Source organism: Convolutriloba macropyga, chromosome 1 (assembly GCF_964194025.1).
Source record: "Convolutriloba macropyga chromosome 1, txConMacr16.3, whole genome shotgun sequence".
In the NCBI taxonomy this organism is placed as follows: Eukaryota; Metazoa; Xenacoelomorpha; order Acoela; family Convolutidae; genus Convolutriloba; species Convolutriloba macropyga.
The window spans coordinates 14,255,381-14,263,771 of NC_134468.1; the positions used below are offsets into that span (position 1 = coordinate 14,255,381).

The 8,391-nt window shown below is 32.5% G+C and overlaps 1 protein-coding gene across 4 annotated transcripts in view; it reads right to left on the bottom strand.

Moving 5' to 3' along the window:
- LOC142345786 (uncharacterized) overlaps positions 1–8,391 on the bottom strand; it is a 147,432-nt gene that overhangs the window by 100,807 nt on the left and 38,234 nt on the right. The window contains exon 1 of one of the 4 annotated variants that reach the window (XM_075398164.1): positions 4,823–4,878. The exons of the other annotated variants lie outside the window; for them this stretch is intronic. The gene's annotated coding sequence lies outside the window, so the exon portion shown is untranslated. Of the gene's footprint in view, positions 1–4,822; positions 4,879–8,391 lie in introns of those variants that run through there. 4 annotated transcript variants of the gene reach the window in all.

The window sequence follows — 8,391 nt, forward strand, 5'->3', positions numbered from 1 at the left end:
CTTTTTTTAGCACACTTGCTTTACATTTGCTGGTAGTAGACACCCTAGAACTGCACTCATAGTATTCCCAAGCTTGCAGAAGAGCTAGTTGTACGCCCGGTGACTTTAGGAGTCCTCTGGAATTATAGTTTTGCCAGTTTTTTTGCAAATTCAAACTCGATAATTATAAAAAATGCATTATTTATGTTTGACAAACTGAAAAATTTTGGTTAAAATTTATCTATTTCGCAATCGATCATTTCGCGTTGAAATTCTGAGTGTTTTTTTATCGCGCAGCTATAACTGGGCTGATTTTGATCTCAAGATGAATCTCAACACGATAAAAATGTTTTCAGATTTTGATGAGACGCGAAAATGGGACACTTTTTTTCAAAAAATTTTCGCTATGTAAATGATTTTATGCAAATTAATGACAAACATTTGAAAAAAGGGCTCAATTAAAGATAAGCAATAATTACAATAAACGAGGCCCAACGGGATTATATTATGGTTTCAGAGTTTAGCTCATGGCCTTTATGGCTGTGACCACTTGATTTCGTTTCGTAAAATTTTATAGACTACTCGAATTTTGCTTTCATTGGTTATTTTTTGTAGCCCAATGACTTAATGTCCACTATCAAAAGTCCAGTTAGCTTTCAGTCGGTATAATTAACCTAGAAAACCCTTTCAGTGGTGATCTAATGTCTGTTATGACTTTGAATATATTTGCTTAAAAAAATATCGGTGATTTTTGAACTTTGCCACTATTTTATCTTATTTCTCTCAATTTCGAGCGCAATCTCAGTAAAAAACATATCGAAACAATTTTCCTGTGAGTTAAAATTTAATTTTGGTGTCTGTTTTATATTCAACTAATGGTTTCTTAGTTTTGATACTATTGCTTTTCATTTCTTTTAAGCAAAATTGCATAATTTATGAGTTCATTTTGTTTCCTTGTCAAATTATCACATTTTTGGCAAGACCAAAAAAAAGAATAAAACGGAAAAGGCACAGGGTTGGGAAAAGGCCTATCTGGATATGTTAACTGTTTTTGTTGAATAGTTTAAGCTTTTTTGACCAAGTTTTTGTCTTTCTTTTTGTTGTTGTACGCCCTATACCTGATAACGATTGCCCTCAAGTGCTTCTTCAGGACGTAAAACTCAAAATCTGGTTAAAGTTTTCAGTTTATAGTTGTTTTAATGACGATCAAATTAAATTTTAAAAAAGTGTTTCCTTCGTGCTTTCACTCGTCGTCATGCAACTCAATCTCACCAATCAAGAGTCTCACATAAGGTAGTTGAATCAAACATTAATTTCGCACTTGGTTATACCTTGTGACTGATTGCTTCGACCATTTAGTTTCATAAATAAATGTTTTCGAAATTTCTAAACTGTTCAGATATTGGGTTTCTATTTGCTGTCATGTCGACGTAGTCAATTTATAAAGAACACTCGTTGAAGTTAAGATCAGTAGAAAGTAATGATTTACAGCTCTCGCAGGTAACGTCTTATAATTATAGTGCCTTGACCAGTGGGATCTCTTAAATCTGTTTAAAGTTTTGGCTTCTTTATGTATTTGTTGTTATTTTTTGGGGTGGTGACTTAGTCTAATATTTAAAAATCTCGATTGGTTTATGAGGTGCTGCAAACTAATCCTTTGCTTTTTATTGAAATCTTAAATCTGTTATGAAATTTGAAAATATTTGTTTTCAAAAATATATTTGGGTTTCTGAGCTTCGTCAATTTTTTTAACTAGTTATTTGGTCGTTTTATAGGTCACTCTCTCTAATCACAGGTCAGAACCCGTTTCCAGTAAGACTTGATATAAATTTTTTTAACGGTTTTGGCTTCAAACATTTGCTTCTTGGCTTTGTTACTGCTTTTATTACAAGATTTCTTAAAATAATTGAGATTTTTTTTCACTTGTACAATTTAAAAGGATTTATTTTCTTAATCAATTTAGAATAATAATCGTAGGTCCCATTGGTTTTGAAATTTTGCGCAATTGAAGATTGGATTATGAAATGTCTCAAATAACTCCAATGGAGATATAAATGAACATTTTAATGAATTCATTTTATATCTACTGACATTAATAACTGTGAAAATATTTATTTTGCGGAAATTGAAAGGTATTTTTGAACTTCTTTGCTCTCTTTGTCGACGACCTGTTAACCATTGTCGTTGAGGACTGGTTCCATATCTTTTTAATTAAGTATGGGTTAAATTGTTTTGTATAAGTTTTTTTCTGATGCGACTTGGATTTTGTTATGATTTTTTATTATAGACATCGAGTTTTGGTCGTAAATAATTTTGTTGTTTGATATTTGTTATTGTCCTTTCAAGTAGTCCTATTATCAATAACGTTCATCGGCCCTCTAGGGTGGCATTATTGTATTCCATTGGTTGTTTTGTGGAACGATGTGTATATTTTTGAATGTTTTCTATCTCTTCATCATTTGGCAGCCGATTAAGTCAAGAACGTGGATGAGTGGGGTCGGAACCTTATGTGCGTAGGCGCATTACCGAGCCTCCTTGTTGAAGATATCTTTGGAAATAAATTTCCAAAAAAAGTCCTAAAAAAGCTCTTTAGTTAAACTCCAGGAAATACTTAATTGTTCAATCTACGGTTTCAAACAGCGGATGGGTGCGATCAGAAAACTCAGACTGAAAAAAGAGATGGTTTGGATCTGTGAGAGGCTGCGAGAAATTTCAAGCAGAGGATTTCCTAATGGAAACTTCTTATAATCACATGGGTAATTTCCAAACTTTTTTCAATTTCTTGATAAAAACTTTCTGAAAATTGTTATGAAGCTGTCTAAGTGGGAAACATTTACATGGTTTTGAGTTACGATTACAATAGCGTGACCATAGTAACTCATTTTTGGGAAAAACCAAAGCCTGTTTACAAATTTACAGAGTCTACAGTCAAATGTTTTTTATGTTCTCACAAGCTTCTAACTTTTATACCCTTTTTTCTGCAAGGATCCAAAAAAAGATTATTGAATAATCTAAATATTCATTTCATGGTTTCAAACAGTGTTCAGGTTTTCAAAGCACTGTGCTCTGATTTAAAACGTATTTCTGGGAGTTCGATCAAAAAGGAAACAAGACAAATGTGTAATAGAGAAAATTAGCAGGTACAAGAAGCAGCTTTCGGACCAAAAAATCACAATATAGCCGCGAGATCGAGATCAAGATTTTAAGTTATCAGGAATCAAGGAAAAATTTGAATTGCGGTCAACCCATTCCCCTCAATTGATTAAGGAACTCAAGAAAATCTTCATTTAGAGCTTTTTTGATTTCACTGCAGTATATATTTACGGCAGACCATTAACTCGCAGAATATCAAATCCCCTATGTTTTAAACATTTTACAATGGAAAGATAACCAATAATAAAGACTAAAACCACTAAGCAGATGCACATGTAATTCAACTCTGAGCATAGTGAGCAATTAATTCACAGTATTTTTTTTTTCATATTCACAAAGCAAACACAAACTTTACACGGAAAATCGATCCGACTATATGAAAAATCAACCATATCAAAAATTCAAATTTTTTCCATTTTCTTACGAAATCAAATTACGACAATTTCAAAGCTACTTTTATTTTTCAACTGAAAATAAATCACAATGAGTCACACATTGTTAACTTTTTTATATATATTTTGCTCTGAGGGCAAGACAACAAAAATAACAACAAAAACCTTAATGACTCAAAAGTCACCTCAAATTGTTGAAAACAATCAGAGCTGAAAAATTGACAAAATTTTTATAACAACAAACAGATGCAAAGCAAACAGGTGCAACTTTGGTCTATAACCTAAGAGGAAAAACATGAGAAACAGAGCACGAAAAAGCATTTGGTTCAAGAGAATAGACTACTTAACATTAAATAGGTGTCACAGAAATTGCTTAAAATGTATCTTAAACAACTTTAAACATTGCTCAAAAAACCCAAATGAGCCAGTATATATCATATCCTTCTAGCAATTGAAATTCTTCTTTTCCAATCTGATTACAGTTTTCGCAGTCATGCCTTAATTCACGTCTTGTTTTTCTTTTCTGAAATGTGTTGGATTTTTGCCACGCATAGACTCACACGAACTATCTTGTTTTCTTTTATTGACATATTGCTCAGAAGGAGGGCATTAGTAATTGAAACTGAATAAATGGAATGGCTCGGTAACTCTTTCAGGCAAAGTGTCTTTACTTCTGATACCTGATAAATCTCTTAGAGGAGGCCCTATTTTAATGAGTGTTGAAAGTTCATACATCCTGTTGAAACCATAAATTAACATACAAAAGAGACCAATCAATTGTATGGGCACGAAAAGCAGGCGTGGAAATAATTTTAATGGAATTTTCCCCTTTTTGTCATATTCCATTTGTCAACACCAATTTGAGTCCAAATCTAATTTGAACAGTGCGTTTTTAACGCCAGGAGCCTCGATTAATTCAAATCCCTTTTCGCTATTGTTTTGCATATATGTTAGATTAAGCAGGCTGGGGCGACTATTGGTACTCCTTATTAGGGTAAAATAAATTCAGAGCAACAGCGGGTGCAGAAGTTTTTTTGCAGATTGAATTTGAGTGTTCTATGAATAGAATACTTTGTTTGGAAGAAAGATGATGGCGGTTTTAGCTTTCTTTTAATCAGAAATTGTTGTCTTGAGTACATAAATAGTCGAGTAGTAATTTGCGAAATTGACTCATTTTAATTTTGAAGATAGGTAGGCATGATCAAATCTGTAGTGAACCGTGAAGTAATTTGTTTCAATCTGACCGTCTAAAATGAAAGCGATCTGAATAAAGTTAAAGAGTCAAAGCATTTACCCACTTCTCATGAAATTTTTGTGTCCATTGCCATTTGTGAGCGAACTAATGCTTCGGCACTGATAATATTTTTTAACATAAAGTGAGGGGACTGTCAATTATAATTTACATATACAATTATCAAAGCGTAAATCATACAATTCTGGATGGTAATATACAGTGGCCGAGGGGGGGGGGGGGGAGGGTTGTGTTTGCTGTAACTGAGCTACCATAAATATTTAAAATAAACTAAGAAGCTGACAAGGTTATGACTAATCAAGCGACCACTAGAAAACTTTATTGAACTAATTGACATGAATATGGTTTTTAGGGAAAATAAACAATACGAAAATAGCTCTTGAAAGTTTGCTTCTCTTACCACTTCAACAAGACTGACCTTATGATAATCAATCGAAGTGAAGGCCATATATGAGCAAGGCATATTTGTATAGCTGAACAAGAAAAAAGATCAATGTTTTTAACATATTCAGTAATGGAAAAGTCAAACCGACGAGCTGGAAAGTATCGAATAACAATCAGTGTCAGAACCATATTGCCAGCATAATGCAATAAGAGTACGCTCATAAAAATTTCTATACCACCCGAAACGCAGATGTCACATTAGAGTGAGAGCGCAGAAGGCTGCCATCGTATATTGATTCCCTACAATGAAATATACTCAAAATCGAAACTACGCAAGCGCCTCCTAGTTTTGTAAAGTGAAAGTTCAATTTTTGATGCAAAATTGCTCCAATTTGAGATCAAGTTTCGGAGACAATATTTTTACTGTTGATTTTCTACACTGGTGGTCTTGCCTATTTGTGAAATTTAGATGAAGCAATGATACCTAATCAGATATGCCAATTTAGTCAACGAATTCAATCCACGTTTCCACAAGTTAGCACCCACTAAATTGACAAAGTAAAAAATCAATTTGTGAGGCATTATTACTCCAACTTAAAACCAAATTTCAATAACAATATTTACACAGTTGTTATCGATCCCCTACACTAGTCCTTCTGTCTTCCTGTGAAATTAAAAAAAAAAACGCAAAGTTCTTTTACGAGAAAATCCAAGGTAATTTTGATGAACTCTACTCAAGTTTCAAAGTGAGAAAAATTGTCACGAAGTTACATTTCTGTCACAACTTTTCTCTCGCTAATGTTTAACACAAGTGTAAACTTAGCCATAGAGAAATTGTGAAAAAAATATTGTGATTTCCTCTCATTTTCCCCCCTTTTTCTAATTGTGGAAAAGAGAAGTCATTTCAGCTGAATTGTTTTGTAAAAGTCCTGTGGTGACTATGGTTGCATCTTTCTTGAATTATTGTAGAGCAACTTGTAGAGGTGAAGTACAGGTATATTGTATCAAAAATTCGTCTTTTAACTTATCACCATTTGTTCAGACAATGAAATTGAACAGGAGAACACTTGATAATGATTGCTAGAGTCAATGACGGTTTTTATGTAAATTATTTGGCCCCATCAATGGCTCAATAGAAATATTTTGTTGAAAAGTATCAATGAATGTTCAAAAGTTTTTGTTAAATGAGAAATTTGTGTTAACTTACAAATTTTATATTGATATATCAACTGCTTATTTTTTCACAATTTTTAGAACAATGCTTTCGATGTCCAGTTTCAATTTTAGATAGTTACTAATTTTAAGAGTGCGAATACTCTGGGGCAAAATAACTCTTTAATTGAGAAAGCCGATACATTTTTTTCTTCTAATTTATCATATACGTCGTTATTTCCTGAAACCTATTTTAGTTGTTCTTTTTCTATTCGCTCATATTATTACATCAATATGTCGATGAAATCCTTTGCTGATCAAATTGTGACCTATGATGTGACGTAATTTGGCACTTCTCTGTGCGTGTACCAAACTAATCTGTTCAAACTATTTTTAAAATTTTCAGGGTGCGGATCTGGTAATTGTCAAATGTTGCAAAACGTTCAGCTACAATTTTCCTACAACAGAATAACCCTGAAATCTAAGATAAATCATCTTAGATAAAAATCTAGATAAAAATCTAGATAAAAATCGGTTTAGAGAACATTTTTCAAGGAGGCCTCTATACCTAAACTTTAAGGCATTGAGTCCTTTACCATGGTGTTTTTCTCTACACATCTTTAACTACTTTATCTTCCAATGAAGACAGATACTTTGCAATCAAATATTTTTTATATGTTTAGGTGAAGCTGCTTCTCCCCTTGAGGTACCCTTCATTGTAAAAATTTCCCAGATGTTAATAAAAAATTTTCCAGAGAATGCATGACAACTAACCCCGTTTTGCACAATTTGATCGCTGAAATAAGTTAGTAAACAACTTTTCTATTCTCATTTTTTAGGGTCAGACCTTATACAAATCTACTGCAGCCTCACATTAACTCAATGGAGAAAATAGATGATTTAAGAGATGCTATATTTTATATCAATTGGTGATGGTAATTAAACAAATACTGTGAAATCCAAGATTTTGCAATTGTATACCTACCACTGCACCTTAAATCAGATTGATATTTTTAATATTATTTCAGGTGCCTGATAGGAAGTAGAAAATGGCGACCATATTTAATTATAGATCAAAATGTTGAAAAAAATCTCTGGCCCAATTTGGGCATATAAATATAAGTTTGACTGCACAAAATGTAATGATAATCACAATTTTTGCGTGAAATTGACCAAACACACGCGTGCATCGATTAAACAAAACTGTTATTGATTTAAAGGGAAAAGAATTGAAGTAGTTGAAATGTTGAAAGAATAGAGTCAGCCAAAAAACAATTAGACTTGCTAATAAAATTTTTCTCTATGTTTTTCTGCTGCAAAACTGCACTAAAATTCTTGGATTAAAACCGGGAATGTCTTTTTTTATATAAAAAGTGTGTTGGATCATTTTTAAATTGTTCTGCTAAGTAGATAACCTCTTCAGTTCTTTTTAGTACAAAAGCGCACTTTTGATGCAGAAATCTAACTTCAATTATGAAAATTTTCCTCTCCATTGATTTTTTAACTCGAGTTCTGTTGATATTCTCTGCAAACGCTTTTTCTCAAAATCTGGTGGTTTTCTATGCAAAAATTTGTTTCCATGCTATGTAAATTCTTATCAGGATATCGTTTGAATCAGAACTAATTAAGAACAACTTTGAAATTAAACATAAACAACGAAAGAATGGGAGTTTCTCTTTTGTTTTCTATCCATGTAATGTATGTCTCACGGCTGTATAAATGTTTCAGATGGTAGATTTTCAGCCGTATCAATTATTTGGCACGCTTCGTCTAAATTTAGGCGTCGAAATTTAGTCTTCTTGTTCTGTTTCAAAACACAAAACAATTTACAAAAGATCAAAACCAGTTGCTTGGAAAGAATTGAACCAGTTCTCTACCACCGTGCAATATGTCTACTCCATTTTTAAGCTAAAAGTTAAATAACTTTTTGCAATGATTTTCTAAGCGGACTGTGGAAATAATTCAGGCATCTGAAAACATCTAAACTATACAAAAATGCAAGTTTGCTGAAAACTATACGAAAATTTTGAACACTAATATAATTGAAAAAAAAGAAATTTTTTGCAGAGGAAATTCGAC